Source organism: Anomaloglossus baeobatrachus, chromosome 6 (genome assembly GCF_048569485.1).
Source record: "Anomaloglossus baeobatrachus isolate aAnoBae1 chromosome 6, aAnoBae1.hap1, whole genome shotgun sequence".
In the NCBI taxonomy this organism is placed as follows: domain Eukaryota; kingdom Metazoa; phylum Chordata; class Amphibia; order Anura; family Aromobatidae; genus Anomaloglossus; species Anomaloglossus baeobatrachus.
The window spans coordinates 440,810,085-440,830,197 of record NC_134358.1 but is presented as its reverse complement, the minus strand read 5'-3'; the positions used below and the strand labels follow the sequence as shown (position 1 = coordinate 440,830,197).

The 20,113-nt window shown below is 44.9% G+C and overlaps 1 protein-coding gene across 1 annotated transcript in view; it reads right to left on the bottom strand.

Annotated features, from left to right (window-relative positions):
- Window positions 1-20,113, bottom strand: part of TRIM71 (tripartite motif containing 71) — a 116,453-nt gene that overhangs the window by 40,568 nt on the left and 55,772 nt on the right. The window lies entirely within an intron of this gene.

Below are 20,113 nucleotides of genomic sequence, written 5' to 3'. Positions count from 1 at the left end.
TTTAGGCCGTCCCCCATCGCTTTATTTCATATCTCAGGACGCCGCCCACTGCGCCCGAGGTGCTGCGCACGCAAGGACCGCTGGTCACGTGTGCGCAGGCACGAGGTTATGGGCGGCGCTGAGATTGCATCGCAAGTGCCCGCCCATCATCTCGTGGACACGCTCTCCCCTTTGCCACCAGCGTTCTGCGCAAGCGCTGGCCAGATAACCCGACGTCACCTCTTTCCCCATCTTACCCTGCAGCAGGAAATAGATGGAGGAGCGGAGCAGGACACCACCGGTAACGAGATGCGACGTCGTGTCATCTGGCCAGCGCTTGTGCGGAACGCTGGAGGCAGAGGGGAAAGGGCGGGCACGAGATGGGCAGGCACTTGCGATGCAATCACAGCGCCGCCCATAATCTCGTGCCTGCGACACACATGACCAGCGGTCCTCTTGCGCGCGGCACCTCGGGCGCAGTGGGCGGCGTCCTGAAGTATGGAATGGAGCGATGGGGGACGGCCTAAAGTGACAGGAGGCAGACTAACGGCCACCTGAGAGCCCGCCCCCGTGTACCATTATCAAGATTTCAATACAAAAAAGGTACCACTTTATAAAGTCTTTATTTTGGTCAGAAAGGGGGCACAAGAACAACAGGAACATTGCTAGAATGCAGCCCAGGAGCTGCAGAGGGGGAAACATTTAGGTTTCAAGCTAAATTTCTGATGACCGGTTCCCTTTAATATTTATGTATAAAATAACGTTAATCGAATGATTTTCATAAATTTAATTGTCGGACTAGGTGTGTAAAGGGACATATGCCCTTAATAATGTCAAAAATGCATGCGTTTATTTTGTCAAAAACGCATGTTTTCTGCATCAAAAAAGCATGTTAAACGCTAGGATTTTGATTTAGGATGCGTTTTGCAACTTCATTGACTAATGATACAAAACGCTGCCAAAATGGCAAAAACAATTGACATGCTGCCTCTTTAAACGCTGAGTTTTTGACAAACTTTCTGCATCCAAAACGCTGCATTTTAAACAGCATTGTGCACAAGAAATCCCACTTTCACATTGACTTTGCTGGAGAATCAAAACGCATGCATTTTGGCATTAAAACGCTGCAGTTGAAACCGCTGCGGAAATGCATGGAAGAACGCAAAGTGCGCACATAGCCTTAGGTTCCAAAGAAAAAAAACCAAACACCAATTGTCAGTTTTTGTCCTGCATTTTCTACCCCTTCTAGCCTTTGAACCCCCCCCCCCCCCCAAAAAAACAAAAAAAAACACACAAAAAAAACAACACACGCATGGGACAAACAAAACGGCAAAACCACATGAGTTTGTGGCCCAAGGTCCGTTTTTGCAGCCAAAAGGTACAGTGTTGTCTACTTCTCTGCAGCGTGCGTGTGGAGCCTTGCTTTGCAGTGTCCTGTTATCAACCCATTCCAAAAAAAACAAAAACTATTCCAAAAAATACTGAATCGGTAAATTTAGATTTTGAGTCCCAATGGGGACAGTGATGATGAAGCGCTGCAGATTATGGCGCCAAACAAGCATAAACAATAGGTCCAAACTCCACCGATGAGATCTTTGCAACAGTATATCCAGCTAGTAGGGAAAGCAAGCTTCTAAAGAGACTTAATTTCATATTTTACCATTACTAGCTGCAAAGAAAATGCAGACACACACACACACACACACACACTTTCTCCATCATACGAGGAGAACCCAGCCCATATATCTTATTAATGCATTACAGGGAACCTGCCAAAAGGTTTTTCCGTAATGGAGCTGCGGCCACCACCGGTCAGCCCTTATATATACAGCATTCTAGAATGACCTTTCCTCGCACCTGCGTATTACAGTGCTTTGCGCAACACGGAGGCGGCGCTGGATGAAAGGTTATAAAAAGGTATTTTTCACGTTCTACAGAGCAGCCTGGGCATTTTATATACAGTATTCTAGAATACTGTATAAGGGCTTACTGGTGGTGGCCACAGCTCATAAGGAAAAGCTTTGTGACAGGTTCCCTTTAAGATTGAGAGGTGATCCCAATCTGTAACATATATAAATCAACCAAGGCAGAATGTCAGTCACTACCGTATATCCATGTACTACACAGGTAGACCAAGGAGTTAATAGGCTTCGTGTGATGCCTCAATTACCCCACAGACAGAAGTATCCATCAATTTGACTTTAAACAGATAATTTTTAATTTTACTAACCGTACTCTAAAATTAAAGGGAACCTGTCATCAGAAATTTCGCCCAAAAGCTAAAAGCTTCCCCCTCTGCAGCTCCTGGGCTGCATTCTAGGAAGGTCCCTGTTATTATTGTGCCCCATGTGAGACCAAAATAAAGACTTTATAAAGTTCTACCTTTTTGTATGCAGCTTCTGTAAATCCGTCACGGGGGCGGGCTCTCTGCCGTCCGTTATTCTGCCTCCTGGTCCTGTATGCCGCCCCCATCGCTCCTTTCCATATCTGATGCACCGCCCACTGCTCCAGCCATCCCCGCGCATGCCCAGTGCCAGTCTCACAGGACTGAGCAGTGTGACCGCTGGTGACGTGTGCGCAGGCAAGTGATTATGGACGGGACTGTGACTGTTATCAGCAAGTACCCGGCCATAATCTCTTGAGCGCGCAAATCTCTCCAGCATTCACACTGAGCTCAGTGTAGATGCTAGACTGTATGGGCTGCTTCCAGGAATGACGTCCCTTTGTCACGTGATAGTATTTCGAACACGCCCCTATCACATGACAAAGGGACGTCATCCCTGGAAGCAGCCCATACAGTCTAGCATCTACACTGAGCTCAGTGTGAATGCTGGAGAGATTTGCGCGCTCAAGAGATTATGGCCGGGTACTTGCTGATAACAGTCACAGTCCCGTCCATAATCACTTGCCTGCGCACACGTCACCAGCGGTCACACTGCTCAGTCCTGTGAGACTGGCACTGGGCATGCGCGGGGATGGCTGGAGTAGTGGGCGGTGCATCAGATATGGAAAGGAGCGATGGGGGCGGCATACAGGACCAGGGGGCAGAATAACGGACGGCAGAGAGCCCGCCCCCGTGACGGATTTACAGAAGCTGCATACAAAAAGGTAGAACTTTATAAAGGCTTTATTTTGGTCTCACATGGGGCACAATAATAACAGGGACCTTCCTAGAATGCAGCCCAGGAGCTGCAGAGGGGGAATCTTTTAGCTTTTGGGCGAAATTTCTGATGACAGGTTCCCTTTAAGGTCTCCATATGAAAGCTTAGCTATAGAGGCTATTTAGTATAGCAGTATTCAATTTATCAGTAATGAATGTAAAATAGGACCCAAGCAAAGATGAAAAGTCACTCCACTTTTATAGTAGTCACTCCACTTTTATAGTAATGATGAATCAACATTTTTAGTTTTATTTTAGAAAATTAGTTTTAAGGTCTTCAGGTGTTTGCTACCTCATTTGAGAGTAGCGTAATGTAGAGAGACTCAGATTCCAACGATGTATTACTTAGTTTACTAGGTGCTGGCACAATAAAAATCAAAAAGCTGCCCCACACCACAGCTCTGTGTACAATGTCTACAGACAGTGAGCTGCTTATCTCAGAAGAGGCATGGTCAAATGACTTGGCAGAGGAAGCCAGTAACAGCAAATGATAATGTCCTAGTGATAAAACTTTCATTATAAGTAAACAACAGCACACAGCTTATTAAAACATTACATCACTAATCTGTGTGCCCCTATCTTCTGCTGTCAGATTACATAGAAAAAGGCTGCTGACTGATTCCCTTTATGTCTTTGCAGTCATCACCTATGGATAGTAAGGAGAAATATGTACATTGCTCTAAGACTATGAAGCCAACTATCTAACTAGAATGTGTGCTACAGCCTTTATGTACAGCAGGTTCACACAGGGTGGATAGGCTGTGGATTTTCCATACAGGTTTTGTGGGCTGAAAATACTTAGTGAACAGTACCATCAAAGTGAATGACATGCAAACAACTCATCTGCAATGTTTAAATAAAAAAAAAAACCCAAAACCACAAATCTATGTGGATTCTGAGTGGACATGGATATACGGTGTGTTTTATATCCTTAATATGTCAATTCATACAGATTCTAACATCAAAGCACAGGATGAAAATCTGTGGCAAATTTGCAGGAGAAGCCAAAAGAAGTCCACATGTAACTAACGTGGATTTTGCCGTAGATTCATGTTTTGCTAGTTTTCAACCACATTTGAACATCCTGTATATACTTGAGCATAAGAGTTTTTCAGCACTTATTTATTTATGCTGAAAACGCCCCTCTGAGCTTATACTCTAGTGAGGGAAACAAAAAACCACACACACCCACCCACCCACCAAAAACTTCTCACCTGCACTCCATTCCCGCGGTGTCCTATACTGGTTTCTTGCCTCGATCGCGGCTAGTACACGCCGCAGCCGCTGTTGTCATCAGCACTTTAGTTAAATGCTTTGTGGGGTCGCAAATAATTAAAGCGTAAGTAAATCTAGTGCTGAACGGCAGCAGCAGCCCCATGTGCCAGCCTCAGAGTCCTATGTGCCTGCAGTCCGCAAAAAGCAGGTAAGAGGACACCAAGAGAATAACTGTGTGAACAATGGCATAATATGGGACAAGGGGACCAGGAGGACAAGCATGGGGCACGCTACCACAGGGAGCAAGGATGGGGGCACGCTACTACAAGGGGAGACTAGGATGGGGGCACGCTACTACAAGGGGAGACAAGGATTGGCACATTACAAATTTATTGGTATCCATTTTTATAATTTATCAGTAGCTGCTGCATTTTCCATCCTAGGCTTATACTGGAATCAATAAGTTTTCAGTCTTTTTGTGGTAAAATTAGGTGTCTCAGCTTATTGTCGGGTTGGTTTATACTCAAATATATACGGTATCCAAGCCCGGGTTCAGATGGTTGTACTTCACAATCCGCATCCAGACTGCCATGTCTGGACTGACAAAGCTGTAAGTTTGAGTCAGAAGCCCCACAATCAGTTTGGCTCTGCGGTTCTGTATAAGGATCATGAAATGTGGCGAGATGAACCCAGTCTAATAGGAGAGCAATTTATTGAAACTTTTATAAAGCTGCATGAGTCACGTTAGCATTTATTATGCCACATTTAGATGATCATTTTTTTTTATTTTTTTTTTAATAAACGTACAACTATAAAAAGAACCTGTTTTTTTTGGTCATAGTTTTGTTGGAGCTCGTTAATAAAAAAAAAACAAAAAACCCACCCTGTATTCTCCAGTCTACCCAGTTTCCATGAAAATAAGACCTACCCCACAGCACATTTTTGGGGGCAAAATTATATTATAAGACACGGTCTTATTTTTGGGGAAACATGGTAGAATTCGGAGAAAATCAGACCACACGGATGGCATCCGAGTGTGGTCTGGAGTTTTCCATGGACCCATAGACTGGCCATGCTGATTTACATCAGACACTTAGATCAAAATCGGACACGTCTCCGCACAGACTGAGTCTGTGGAAAAATTACAGACATGGGAATGACCCATTCATTATTGTAGGTACAAGCACCATCTGAAAAAATCCAACATATAAAACAAAAACGGACATCTGAATGAGGCTTTAGTCAACGATATGGAGGTGATGCCATGCTATTTTTCTATTTTTATAGCGCAGGGTTTGAAGATATATTATTAGTCTGTAGTGCTAATGTAAGTGGAACCATAAAGATAAAGATTTCCAAAAAAAAAAAAAAAAAAGAAGTGTTCCTGCCAACTATGACAATGATCAGATTGGAAATACAGATTTCTTGGCTTTTCCTCAAGTTGCTTCAAATAAATAGAGAAGTAAAACCACTGTCACCAAACAGGAAAAGCCGTGAACAACAGAGGATATTCCTGGGTGGCACAAGTCCTGGCTACTTTCTTGTCCATCTGCTCCCTCAGGAGGGGGGAGCTGATGGATATGTCCCCGGGAAACATGTGGCAATCAATCAACATGTGATGAATGGTCACTAGAGTTAAGCCCTGACCTGACGCTGTGACCTCTCTTGCATCACTAAAGTGTTTTAATCCACCTCTTTCCAGCATGAGCCAGATAGCCACGGGCTAAATAGGAAGAGAAAAAGCCAAAAGGGTATCATATCTTGGCTTCTCAAGTGGCCAGCAACAAAAGAGCAACATAAAGTCTAAAACTAATTGAACATGTGCACAGCAGTGACTTTGTTACTGTATCGGTTCAAGAAAAGGAATCAAATTAGCCCAATAGTCAGCTAATGTACAAAAGAAAAATCCTTTAAAAAAAAAATGAGTTTGGAAGCAACAACCGACTAAATCAAGAAAATAAAAAAAAAAAAAAATAGACTAAGCTTTGTTTTTTTGTAATGTGGTAGTGCACATTGTCCTATTTAGGAGGACAATGATAGCTAACACTGCAGCCATGTAACTTTACTTCCCCCGACTAGTCCGCCCTCTTAGCATGGTAGCATGCCCACAGAGGCGTGCTAACATGCTACTCAATGCAGCATCACCAGAGGTGACGTGCATACATGTGTTTCCTGTCTCCGCTGATCAGAAGTCCCCGACACTTCCGGTCATGAGCAGTATGAAGCAGGGTGTACGTGGACACAGGTACGCACATCACCACTGTTGATTCTGCATTGAGTAGTATGTTAGAACGTCCCTGTGGGAGAGTTACCATGATAAGAGGGCGGACTAGTCAAGGGAAGCAACACCCTTACGACTAGTCGCTGGCCTCATTAGCATGTTATAAAGTATCTTTAGAAATACTTTTCTAAAGATCTCTTTATCTATGCTAGTGTATGCAGGGACAGTTAGGCAGGTATTAGCAATATGCACCCAGAACTGCTTGTCGTTCTGCGTGCATAGTGCAACTGACAGGTTCCCTTTAATAGGATAGTAATCCGATATGATGCACACTATTGACTACACGATATATAACAAAACAAAAAAAAACAAAAACACAACAACAAACCCACAAACCACATTGTCCTGTACAGATGTGTCCACTGTTCGCATTTATACCTGTGGAGAGGGGGACATAGGCACTCTGAACGCTGGCTCTGTAATACATTGTAGCCATATAGCCAGTATGACTTGGGGAAGAAGGGGATTTTCACAGGACTATTTTGAACAACACAATTCAATTTAATATATCGTACTGAAAAACTGGGAAAAAAATCCACATGGGGTGAAATTGAGAGAAATATCTAATGCCACCATAGTTTTTCAGGTTTTCTTTATACGGCATTAATCATGCAGTTACATTTAGGGGATAAAAGGATGTCCAACATTGATGGCTTATCCTTAGGATAGACCATCAAGATCTGATCGGTGGGAGTGCGAAACCCGGCACACCTGCCAAATCAGCTGTTCTCAGAGTCGGCTGGAACGGCACAATTATGGAGCTGCACAGCACAGCTCTGTTTACTGTATAGTGGCTGGGAACTGCACATCCGCCCCCTATTCAAATCAGAAGGAGGCAGATGTGCAGTCCCTGGCACTAAACCGTACACGAAGCACCGGAATTATGCAGTTACGAACTCTGCAGACACTGAAACAGCTGACCAGCAGGGCTGCCGGGTGTTGTACCGCCACCAATCTGATCTTGATGAGCCCAAGGATGGGGCATCAATGTTAACGTAGCAGACAAAATAAGTAAAAGACAGTCATTTAAAACTAGAGTTTTAAGTAATCCATATTAAATATAGGATTTGTTTCTATGTAGGACTTCCTTTTCACCCTTGCATATAACAGTTTCTAGAAGCATAGAAAGACAAGGGCTGAAAAAAAATTGGTTTTAGACAAAGAACTCCCAAATGTACCCAATACTTTAATTCAATGATGAGTGTTCACATTCAGATCTTTAAATTTATATCATGAGTAGTGTTGAGCGAGTATGCTTGTCACTACTCGGTACTTGCACGAGTATCACTGTACTCGGGCTACTCGGCGGGGACCGAGTAATCTCACGATACTCGTGCTGTACTCGTGGTCTTCATCCCTGCATGTTGGCGCTCTTTTGAGAGCCAGCCCACTGCAATGCCACAGGCCTGTTAGTTGTGAAATTGCAGTGATTGGCCGGCCTGCACAGCGTGACCGATCCTTTATACCGGCGCGCGCGCTGTGCTCTGCACACAGCCATCCAGACAGTCAGTGCAGGGAGAGTGTTGCTGCTTCAGGGAAAGGTTTGCGGCCCTTTATAGTTATTTCCGTAGCAGGGCTGCAAAAAGTGTGACCAGAAGTCCTTCTCAGGACTATTGTAGTTGTATACAGGCAGGCAGGGTATAGCCAGGTCGGAGTACAGGAGCAGAGTCCTTCTCAGGACTATTGTTGCTGTATACAGGCAGGGCAGGCAGGGTATAGCCAGGTCGGAATACAGGCTAGTGACCAAAAGAGTCCTTCTCAGGACTATTGTAGCTGTATACAGGCAGGCAGGCAGGGTATATAGCCATTCCTAGTGGTGACCGTATACCAGCCTTCATCATATCTGGGGCTGGTGTACACAGTCTAAAACAGTCCTGATAGTGTCAGACGTCTCAGTAATTGTCGCTCCTAAAAACCTGTTAGGTTCTTATTGCGTCCAAGCTTGCATTTAAAAACCGCACGTGTGTGGCTGTCGGTGGCATTGTCAGGCTCCACATTGTCCCTGGATAGAGATGTGCATGAGGGCCTGTAAACCTGAAGTGCCCATTGTAAGGAAGTGGGTCTATTGTAGTATAGCCCTTTGGCATGGCAGCCAAAAATTGGGAGGCTCCACATTGTCCCTGGATAGAGATGTGCATGAGGGCCTCAAAACATTGTTCCCATTGCAAAGGAGCGGGTCTCCTGTAGTTGTAATGCCCATTCTGAAAGAATGGGCGAAAAAATTTACCACTGGGGGTATACCTGAAACAACGGCCTAACTATTGTAACGGTCATCATGGTGGCGCATGAGGAGAAGGAGGAGCAGTCCAGCGATTAGCCAAAGTCCAGAAGTGTGTACCCATGGGTGAGTGGAGGTACATGGCAAATTCCCGTTACAAACTTTAAATTCCGCTGTCATTTGCTGGTGGTGTGGTGAAGTCTGGCCCAATCCAACCCTTGTTCATCTTGATCAGAGTCAGCCTGTCAGCATTTTCAGTTGACAGGCGGGTGCGTTTATCTGTAAAGATTCCACCTGCGGCACTAAAAACACGCTCTGACAAAACGCTAGCGGCAGGGCAGGCCAGGACTTCCAAGGCGTAGAGAGCCAATTCATGCCACGTGTCCAGCTTGGATACCCAATAATTGTAAGGCACAGAGGAATGTCGGAGTACAGTTGTTCGATCTGCAAGGTACTCCTTGAGCATCTGGGCAAACTTAGGATTTCTTGTGGCACTACCCCGCACCTCAGGGGCTGTGGTACGTGAGGGGCTGAGAAAACTGTCCCACATCTTAAAAAGACTGTTCCCCTACCTCTGGCGGATTGGACTTCAGCCCTCTCGGCTGTACGCCTTGGTTGTCCACTGATTCCTGACCTATGCCGCTAGCGTTTTGTGAGGGGAATGCTTTGCCTACTTCCGTGACTATGGCCTTCTGGAACTGCTGCATCTTGCCTGACCTCTCCGCCTCGGGAATAAGAGACATAAAGTTCTCCTTTTAGCGTGGGTCTAACAGTGTTACCAACCAGTAATGATTGTCGGCCAAGATGTTCTTAACGCGAGGGTCACGAGACAGGCAGCTTACCATGAAGTCAGCCATGTGCGCCAGACTCTTAACAGCCAGTACTTCAGTATCCTGACCAACACGATGACTGAACATGCTGTCCTCCTCCTCCTCATCATCTACCCTGTCCTCTGGCCAGCCACGCTGAACCGAGGATATGACTGCATGTCATATCCTCAATTTGGCCGGAGAGTTGCTCCATGTCTTCATCCTCCTCCTCGTCATAGTCCTCCACTGCACGTTGTGACGAGGCTGGGCTGTGTGTTATCACCCACACCCACTACTGTTTCTTGCTCCAACTCATCGCGCTCCGCCTGCAATGCATCATGTTTGTTTTTGAGCAGAGACCATTTTAGAAGGCAGAGAAGCGGTATGGTGACGCTAATAATGTCGTCATCGCTGCTCACCATCTTGGTGGAGTCCTCAAAGTTTTGGCGGATGGTACATAGGTCGGACATCCATCTCCACTCCTCAGGTGTTATGTGTGGAGTTTGACCCATTTCCCGACGGCTTAGGTGATGCAGGTACTCAACAACTGCCCTCTTCTGCTCACATATCCTGACCAACAAGTGCAGAGTTGAATTCCAACGCGTGGGGACATCACACACCAGTCTGTGAGCCGGAAGATGCAAATGGCGCTAAAAGCCGGCAAGGCCGGCTGAAGCGGTAGGTGACTTTCGAAAATGTGCAGACAGGTGGCGAACTTTTTCCAGCAGATCAGACAGCTCTGGGTATGACTTTAGAAACCGCTGAACCACGAGGTTGAGCACATGGGCCACGCATGGAACATGTGTCAGCTGGCCTCGCCTCAAAAGCCGCCACCAGGTTCCGGCCATTGTCACACACGACCTTTCCTGGCTTTAGGTTCAGAGGTGTGAGCCAATGATCTGCCTGCTGTTTCAGAGCTGTCCACACCTCTTCTGCAATGTGGGGGTTGTCACCTATGCAGATTAGCTTCAGCACAGCCTGTTGCCGCTTCGCCGAGGCAGTGCTGCAGTGCTTCCAGCTTGGGACTGGTGTGGAGGCTAAAGTGGATGAGGATGCGCAGGAGGAGGAGGAGGCTGAGGAGCATGGCATTCCGGAGCTGTAGAGTGTGGGTGAAACCCTGACTGAGGTAGAGCCTGCAAACCTTGGTGTGGGAAGGACGTGTTCCGTCCCTCGCTCAGACTGGGTCCCAGCTTCCACAATATTAACCCAGTGTGCCGTCAACGAGATGTAGCGGCCTTGCCCACAAGCACTTGTCCACTTGTCTGTGGTTAGGTGGACTTTGGCTGAAACAGCATTGTTTAGGGCACGTGTGATGTTTTGTGACACGTGGTTATGCAATGCGGGGATGGCACACCGGGAGAAATAGTGGCGGCTGGGGACCGAGTAACGTGGGACAGCTGCCGCCATCGGGTCGCGGAATGCTTCTGTCTCCACCAGCCTAAAAGGCAACATTTCCAGCGCAAGCAGTCGCGAAATGTTAGCATTTAGAAGTGTGGCATGTGGGGCGTTGGCAGTGTATTTGCGCCTGCGTTCAAAGGTTTGCTGAATGGATAACTGAACGCTGCGCTGGGACAAGGACGTGCTTGATGATGGTGTTATTTCTGCGTGGGCAACTGCAGGTGCAGGGCCGGAGGAGGCTTGTTCACTGGCAGCATGGACAGGGGATTGGCTCGCATGCACAACAAGCGAAGACGTAGCAGTGACATCAGCAAGCACTGCTCCTCGACTCGGTTGTACATCCCACAAAGTCGGGTGCTTGGCTGACATGTGCCTGATCATGCTGGTGGTGGTCAGGCTGCTAGTTTTGGTACCCCTGCTGATGCTGGCATGGCAGGTGTTGCAAATGGACTTTTTAGAATTATCTGGAGCAAACTTAAAAAACTGCCAGACTCGGGAAGACCTAACATTTGTACAGGCACCTTGTGTCGTGTTGTTGTTCCGGGGAACGGTTGCCCGACTTCTGCCTGGGGCCACCACCCTGCTTCTTACTGCCTGTTGGGATGCTACACCTCCCTCCCCCTGTGCACTGCTGTCCTCACTCTGCATATCCTCCTGCCAGGTTGGGTCAGTTACTGGATCATCCACCACGTCGTCTTCCTCTTCCGCACCCTGCTCCTCCTCCTGACTTCCTGACAATTGTGTCTCATCATCGTCCACCCCTTGTTGAGACACGTTGCCAACTTCGTGAGAACGTGGCTGCTCAAATATTTGGGCATCTGTACATACAATCTCGTCATGACCCACTTCAACAGGAGCTGGCGAGAGGCCAGAATGTGTGAATGGAAACGTGAACAGCTCTTCCGAGTGTCCAAGTGTGGGATCAGTAATGTCCGTGGACGTGTACTCGGCCTGGTGGTAGGAAGGAGGATCAGGTTCTGAAATGTGCGGTGCAGTATCACGGCTACTGACACTTGACCGTGTGGAAGACAGAGTGTTTGTGGTGGTGCCAATCTGACTGGAAGCATTATCCGCTATCCAACTAACAACCTGTTGACACTGGTCTTGGTTCAAGAGCGGTGTTCTGCTGCAGTCCCCAAGAATTTGGGACAGGATGTGCGAGCGAGTAGATGTGGTCCTTTGTTGAGGCGAAATTAAAGCTTGCACACGACCTCAGTCTCTGCCTGCACCACCATCACGTCCACTTCCTTGTTCGCTGCCAACGCCCTTGCGCATTTTGCAATGCTGTGCTGATGTGTATTCACTAGACTTGTGCGTTATATCCAAGTTTGTGCAAAACACACACAAGTGCACCTGAACGCTGCCACCAACAGGCACACACGTGCGGTTTTTAAATGCAAGAACGGACGCACTAAGAACCTAACAGGTCTCTATCCAGGGACAATGTGGAGCCTCCCAATTTTTGGCTGCCCTGCCTAAGGGCTATACTACAATAGACCCACATTCCTTACAATGGGCACTTCAGGTTTACAGGCCCTCATGCACGTCTGTATGCAGGGGCATTGGTGAACCTCACAATTTTGGACTGCCCTGGCAAAGGAAAATACTACAAAGACTCACTTCCTCAAAATGGGCACATTAGACTCAAGAGGCCTTCATGTACGTCTCTTCTCAGGGATATCGGAGTGCCACACAATGTTTTCACATAAAATCTTTCATGTAATCTCCAAAAGTAACATACACCAGCTCTCTCTCACTATTGGGTATGTGCCCTTAACATTTCCACCATGAAAATTCATTTTGGTGTCATTTTTTAAGGTTTTCTGGTGAGTCCGTAAAAATGGCGTAAAACGTAGACAAAATTGTTCACAGCTGTGACTTTTGAGTGATAAATGCTTCAAGGGGTCTTCCCCACGCTGTTGCCATGTCATTTGAGCACTCTTCTGAGACTTTTGTGACATTTTTAGGGTTTCTACATAATAATATATAACAGGGACAGGTAAAGTGATCATGAACAATACAAGGCACAGACTGGTACAGGAGGATAGAGGACCCTGTCTGCGAGGGCTCAGTCTACAAGAGATGTGTGAGGATACGGGAGGTGAGGGTAGAGCGGGTCATGCAGCGCTATGGAGGACTGAGGGTTACTGCAGGTTGTAGGCTTGTTGAAAGAGGTGGGTCTTCAGGTTCCTTCTGAAGGTTTCCACGGTAGGAAAGAGCGATATGTTGGTGCAGATTATATATAGACACACACCAGATTATTTTATTGTAAAAAGATCTACTACATATATATTATATTTTATATGCTTGACCTGTATCATAATACATAAAAGACAAGGTAAAGTTGTTAAAGTCTTGCTCCAAACACACAAATTTGTTTGAAGGGTTTACAGTTCACTGTACGGATTTCCTTATCATCTGTCACTTTTTTTGACAACAGCATTACTGGTCTTTCAGGCAGGAGAAAAAAAATAAATAAATAAATAAATACAGGGTCAGATGGAGATTGACACGAGTAGGAAGGTCAAAGGTTATAGCAGTTTTAAATCATCAATGGGCCCAGCTGTCTTGGGAAGAAGAAGAAAAAGAAAACCCAACCTGATTATGTAAGAAGAGGCTTCATTCTATCTGCACACTTCTGGCTAATGCTGCAGGGTAAACTTTAGGTCATTTCGCATTAAACTAAAATAGAAGTATAGAAGATGCGCTAATGGGGAAAAAACCCACACAATCTGAAGGCACAATATTTTCATTCGTTTGGAACAATACGAGACGGCAGGTCGCATTCATTACATATTTCCTTTTTAGAATGTTCTGGTTGTCCTCCCCACTGCTTGAACAGGTCATGAATTACCAGAGACCTTTGTCTCTTCTATACAAAAGTTAAAATTTCCTAATTGAGCTGTATTGAAAGAAAAAAAAAAAAAAAAAAAAAAAAATACATTTGACATGTGAAAATGTCTTAGTTTGGGGGTTTCAGACGGTCACTGAACGTCAAAATTAAATAGCAGAAACTGTTAGCCAAGCGTGGCTCCTGAAGGCAAGGTTCGTTGAGGACTGGCTCCTAGAAAGAGGAGCCCATCTTCCGTCATTTCAGCCATGTGAAGAGAGCAGTGCTTGCCTGGAGCTTCTGCCCCTTAGTTCAGGTGAAAAATAATTTGGAAGGCTCAGCTACTTTTCAAATGAGGAGATTAAAAGGCCTCAATTAGGACTAGCAAAGTCTAAGGGGCCCTTTGTACACTACGACATCGCAGGTGCGATGTCGGTGGGGGTCAAATGGAAAGTAACACACATCCAGCATCGCTCTCGACATCGTAGTGTGTAAATCCTTTATGATACGATTAACTAGCGCAAAAGCGTCGTAAATCGTATCATTGGTGTAGCGTCGGTCATTTCCATTAATTGGGAAATACCGATGTTACGATGTTGTTCCTCGTTTCTGCGGCAGCATACATCGCTGTGTGTGAAGCCGCAGGAGCGAAGAACATCTACCTGCGTCCTGGCTGCAATGCGGAAGGAAGGAGGTGGGCGGGATGTTTACGTCCCGCTCATCTCCGCCCATCCGCTTCTATTGGCCGCCTGCCGTGTAACGTCGCTATGACGCCGCATGACCCGCCCCCCTTAATAAGGAGGCGGTTCGCAAGGCAGGTAAGTCCATGTGAAGCTGCCGTAGCGATAATGTTCGCTACGGCAGCTATCACCATGATATCGCAGCTGCGACGGGGGCGGGGACTATCGCGCACGGCATCGCAACATCGGCTTGTGATGTCGTAGTGTGCAAAGTGCCCCTTAGAGGAAGGGTGTCGTGGTTTTTATTTTTGTTTTAATAGTGATTATGAAATCAAGTATTTTTAATACAAAATTAAAATCACTTTTTATTTAGCTTTTTTATTTAATTCTAGGGTTACTGCAGCACTGGGGGATGCCATCTTGGATTTCTTGTTTGTAACAACAGTTACTCACCTCCTTTATGGCAGCCCCCTGGGCATAGAAGACAGTCGTCAGATTCCAACCCTATATTGTAACATTAGAGGAGTCTGCTGCAAAATGGATGCGCCCCCTGGGCTGTCCAGATCACAACAGAGGGAGGAGATCAGCGCCATCTTTGTGGAGCACACAGCGCATTCCTAAGAGTGGAAATTATGAAACAATTTTTTTTAATTTTTCTGAATTAAAACCAAATATTATTTAAACAACATTAATACTTTATATTTTTTCAGTTATTGAAAAAAAATATATTTTTTTTTACGACACCTTCCTTTTAAAAGGACGTTGGCACATCTTACTTTAGCACACCTTTCATTAGGAGTCAGGTTGCCCATTTATTAAAATTTGGCACAATATTTCATTGACATGCGCTACCACCAGAAATGTACAGTGCGTTTAGCATAAATGATGAATCTGTCAAGCGCTCTTGGCTACGCCCAATCAAAGTTCCACCCACATTTCAATAAGTTAATGGATCTGGCCATGACTGGTGTAAAAAAAACAAAACACAAAAACGTCATTTTTTTTGCGTAACTTCATGCTGCATAACACTTAGACCTCAAGAAGTTTTCTGCCAAAATTCTGGACAACTGAAGAATATTCTCCCAAATGCCAAGATAGATTCTTAGCGACATAAGAGGAGAGAGAACGAAAAGGTCCAAAAGTCTAAGGCCTTGTGCACACCATTTTTATAAATGCAGTTTGTTGCCCAAATCTGCATGTCTATCCTTATGCCAGCAAAGTCAATGAGAATTCGGAAGTGTGTGCACACGTTGCTTCTTTTTTCCTTGCAGTTTTGGGTGCAGCCTAACAATATCAGCCAGCAGCCGCCCGGAATTGACGCATCCATTAGATACGACAGTCCCTGGACTCTACTCGGCTCATCCCAAATTGCCCTGGTGCGGTGGCAATCTGGGTAATAAGGCGTTAATGGTAGCCCATAGCTGCCACTAAGTCCTAGGTTAATCATGGCAGGCGTCTACCCGAGATACAGGTTAATCATGGAAGGTAAGTTAAAGAAAATAAAAACACATACAGCCGAAAAAAAAAAAAAAAAAAAAAAAAAAAAAAAAAACTATTTGGAAGAAAAAAAAATGAAAAAACAAAACACCCTCTTTCACCACTTTATTAATCCCCAAACACCCATCCAGGTCCAGCGTAATCCACATGACATCCCACAACGCTCTCAGCTCTGCTACATGAAGCTGATCAGAGCGACCACAGACCAGACCGCTCTCTATCAGCGCCATGGAGCAACTGAAGTGAGCCGCACGATGAGCGATGTCATCACTCAGATTAACCGCGGCCACCGCTGGATCCTCCAACTCTGACAGCAAGTCTCCCGAGTGACTAAAGTGATCAGCGCTGCCGTCACTCAGGTTACCCGCGGCCACAGGTGGAGTCCTCCACCTTAGAGCGGTAGCCGTGGCTAACCTGAGTGATGGCAGCGCTGATCGCGCAGCTCACTTCAGTCACTCAGGGGATTTGCGGTCACCGGTGAGTCCTTCACGGGTGACTGCTAATCAGGATGCGACACAGACAAAGCCAAAGCCAAAGCCAAAGCCGCGGTATGACAATGAAGTCGGGTGAAGTTCATTCTCATCGCGCGACTGTCTGCTGTCAGCAGGCATGTAGCAGAGCTCAATTGCTCTGGAACCGTCACCGCACTGCAAAAAATACATCCAAATCGTATGCAAAATGCATGCAAAACGCATGCATTTTTTGACAAACGCAGTGTTTACAGTTTTACAGGGTGCGTGCTTTTCCGCATTGCACAGAACGCAACGTGCGCACATACCCTTACTATGATCATTCTGTCTCCATATAGCATAATGTTATTGGGAACATGTCACCTATTTACACTAGCGATAACCTATTTGTATGCCAGTGTATAAAATCAGATTACCTGAAAATAAGCAGTTTGCTTGCCGGTGAGGTGATTGCAGATATGTTTACATGGGCTAATCATCAGGAACAAGCATTTTTAAGAATGTTGGGATTAGATTATCCGCTGGTCTAAAGGCCTGTCTACACTGGCAACAAGTGGCACTAAATGACCACCAATCAGCTACTTGCTTGCTCAGGAGTGGTAGTTTAGTAGCAGTTTGTTCAGTACGCATAGGCCTCCATTGTTCTCTGTAGCAAAGATCTTGTTTACATAGGACATTGTCCTGTCGAGAATAATAATCTTTGCTGCAAATCAAAGCATCATTTCACCTGACAAGCACTTTGCTCATTTGTCGGGTGATATCCACGACTATTCATTATAGGAACGATTACTTGCTATAATCGCGCAGTGTAAATTCACCTTTGACCTCACAAACCAATTTAAAAATTAAAATAAATCAACCCATATAGATTAGTCGAATGTCGGCCAAAACTGTCTATAATGTGAACTTTAACCGACAGTAATTTGTATTAAGAGCCATGGAAAATTAATTTGAGGAAGTTAAGGGAACCAATCAACAGGATGTTCGTATATAACCTGAACCCAGTGCTATACTGGCACTATCAGGCTGATTCTATACATACCTGCAGTGGTCAGCTCGGATGTTTAGGTTTTGAAATCCAAGAAAGTAAAGTTTATAAAATCACCAGCTTCTTGAGTGACAGCAGCTGAGGATCAGATAATATCTGGGCCGGTATTCATAGTTTCCCCCCCCCCCCTGTTAGAATTACCATAGTTTTATATAAAATCGACTTAACTTTTCACTAGCAGGACCTGTGTGAGGTCATAGCCACGTGACCAGAAGGGGTGGGGTCTCAAATCAAAAATGTTGCTTTGTGATATCAGCTTTTTTGGCTGAGGCCCCGCCCCTTCTGGTCACATGGGTATGACCACATAGGTCCTTCCTAGAGAAAAGTTAAATAGATTGCATAATACTTATCCCCCTCCCCCTGTTAAAATTAGCATAGGTATAAATACTCCCCAGATATCGGTTCCTCAGCTGCTGTCACTCAAGAAGCTGATTATTTTATAAACTTTACTTTCTTGGATTTCAAAACCTATACATCAGCAGACCACTAAAAAGGTATGTATAGAATCAGCCTGATGATCCTGGTGATTGGTTCCTTTTAAGGATCTGGTAAGTCCAATTTTGGACTGCAGATCCCTTTGTTCTTGTGGAGATAAGTTGCCCCCAGTCGTAATTAAGAACACAGGAGCACTCTAGTATGCGAGACAGTCGTAATAACCGCTCCCAAGGAATTGTTAGGCCAACAGCCATCTAATGTGCATGGGGAGGCTTTATACTAAAAAAAAGAAATTTAGCATTCTGAAATTGCAAAATAAACTAACCCTTAAACCATGAGACATCTAGTTCTTCAGAGAGGGATATATTTGAAGATCATGCTTATCAGATATAGGATATTGCCTCTCAACAATACGGAATTTGATGGATTTTTCTGTTGGTAGCAATACTTCCATCTTGACCACACACACACACACACACACACACACACACACACACACACACTTTCAGTGGCTCCCATACACTTCCAAGTTAGACAACCTCATTAGTAAGATGAATGATCACTACCATGCTCTGGTGCTAGGTACTCATAACAAGCAGTTTGATGCTCAGGCGGGCTCAAATAGTTTACCAAATATAAAAGAAAGTCAGTAGGGAAGTCGACCATTTTTCCTGAAAGTCTTCTGGAAAAATTGAGTTCCTCATTGACTTCCATTAGACTATAAACAAATTGAGCCAGTCTGAGCCTCAAGCTGCTGGTTACGAGTACCGAGCATGCTAGTGCCATCACTACTCATAAGGGTAAAAAAAAAAAAAAAAAAAAAAAAAAAAAAATGGAACCAATGGTCACTATGAAGGGACTAACAGTTAAGAGGACTCCCGTCCTACCAACAAATGAATGATGCAGAGATGGAAACCCCCCATCCATTACATATTCATAGCATACCTTGGGGACAATAATGAAGTGATCCAAACAAAAAAAAAAAATCCCAACTAAGGTTCAAGAAAAATACAAGACATGGTATAATTACCTTTGGAAGCTAGTCCATTTTTTTTTTTTTTTTTTTTATAAAGTTGGAGAAAAGCCTACATATTTTCAGACATTCAAAAGTCAAACCTTTCAACCAAGGTACAAGCCACAAAATCTAAAAAAAAAAAAAACCAAAAAAAAAACCACAACAACAACATCACACACCTGGGAGAAATTTCTCATGATGTTTTGTAGAAATGGAAAAAAAAAAATCTCTGATGTGAAGTCTATATTTATCATAATTGCCCCAAATTATGAGGGCCTCCTTTATCAACAAGTGGAAATGTGGAAATGTATTCCTGAAATAGAGGGATGACACATTAAGAGAGGATGTGCCAATAAGATTAATAGTTGCCAGGCTCCAGGGTGTCGTCACGTGCCCTGCAGCTGGAAGACTACAGGACTCCTAGTGGTACAAAAGACCTCATTGTCCCATTATAAAAAGTAGCAAGTGTCTTAAGAAACAAACATGAAACTAGGAACGCAAACAGGATGAGGCCTCCCAAACGTTTTCTTTTCAAGTAATTGGACAGCTGGTTTAAAAGGGAGAAAGAATCCTTATAAATTCTAGTATTGATAATGCCAAACAGCATGATTGGGCCATGAATAGTGGAATAGGCTACATTTATACATAAAACTTAGACCTCTGGATTTATACCTAAAGAGATGCAAACAATACACTTACATGTAACAATAAAAACTCTGAAAAGAAAAAAAAAAAAAAAAAAATCTAAAATCATGACTGCTTAGTGTACCGTCTCACTAAACGACGTACCAGCGATTCCGACCACGATACAACCTGGTCAGAATCGCTGGTGCGTCGCTACATGGTCGCTAGATTTCACCAGCGACCAGCCATCAACGACTCTGCGCTTGGTAACCAGAGTAAATATTGGGTAACTAAGCAAAGTGCTTTCCTTGGTTACCCGATATTTACCCTGGTTACCAGCGTACACCGCTTATAGCTGGCTCCCTGCACACATAGCCAGGGTACACATCAGGTTACTAAGAAAAGCGCTTTGCTTAGTTAACAGATATTTACCCTGGTTACCAACGTACGCTGC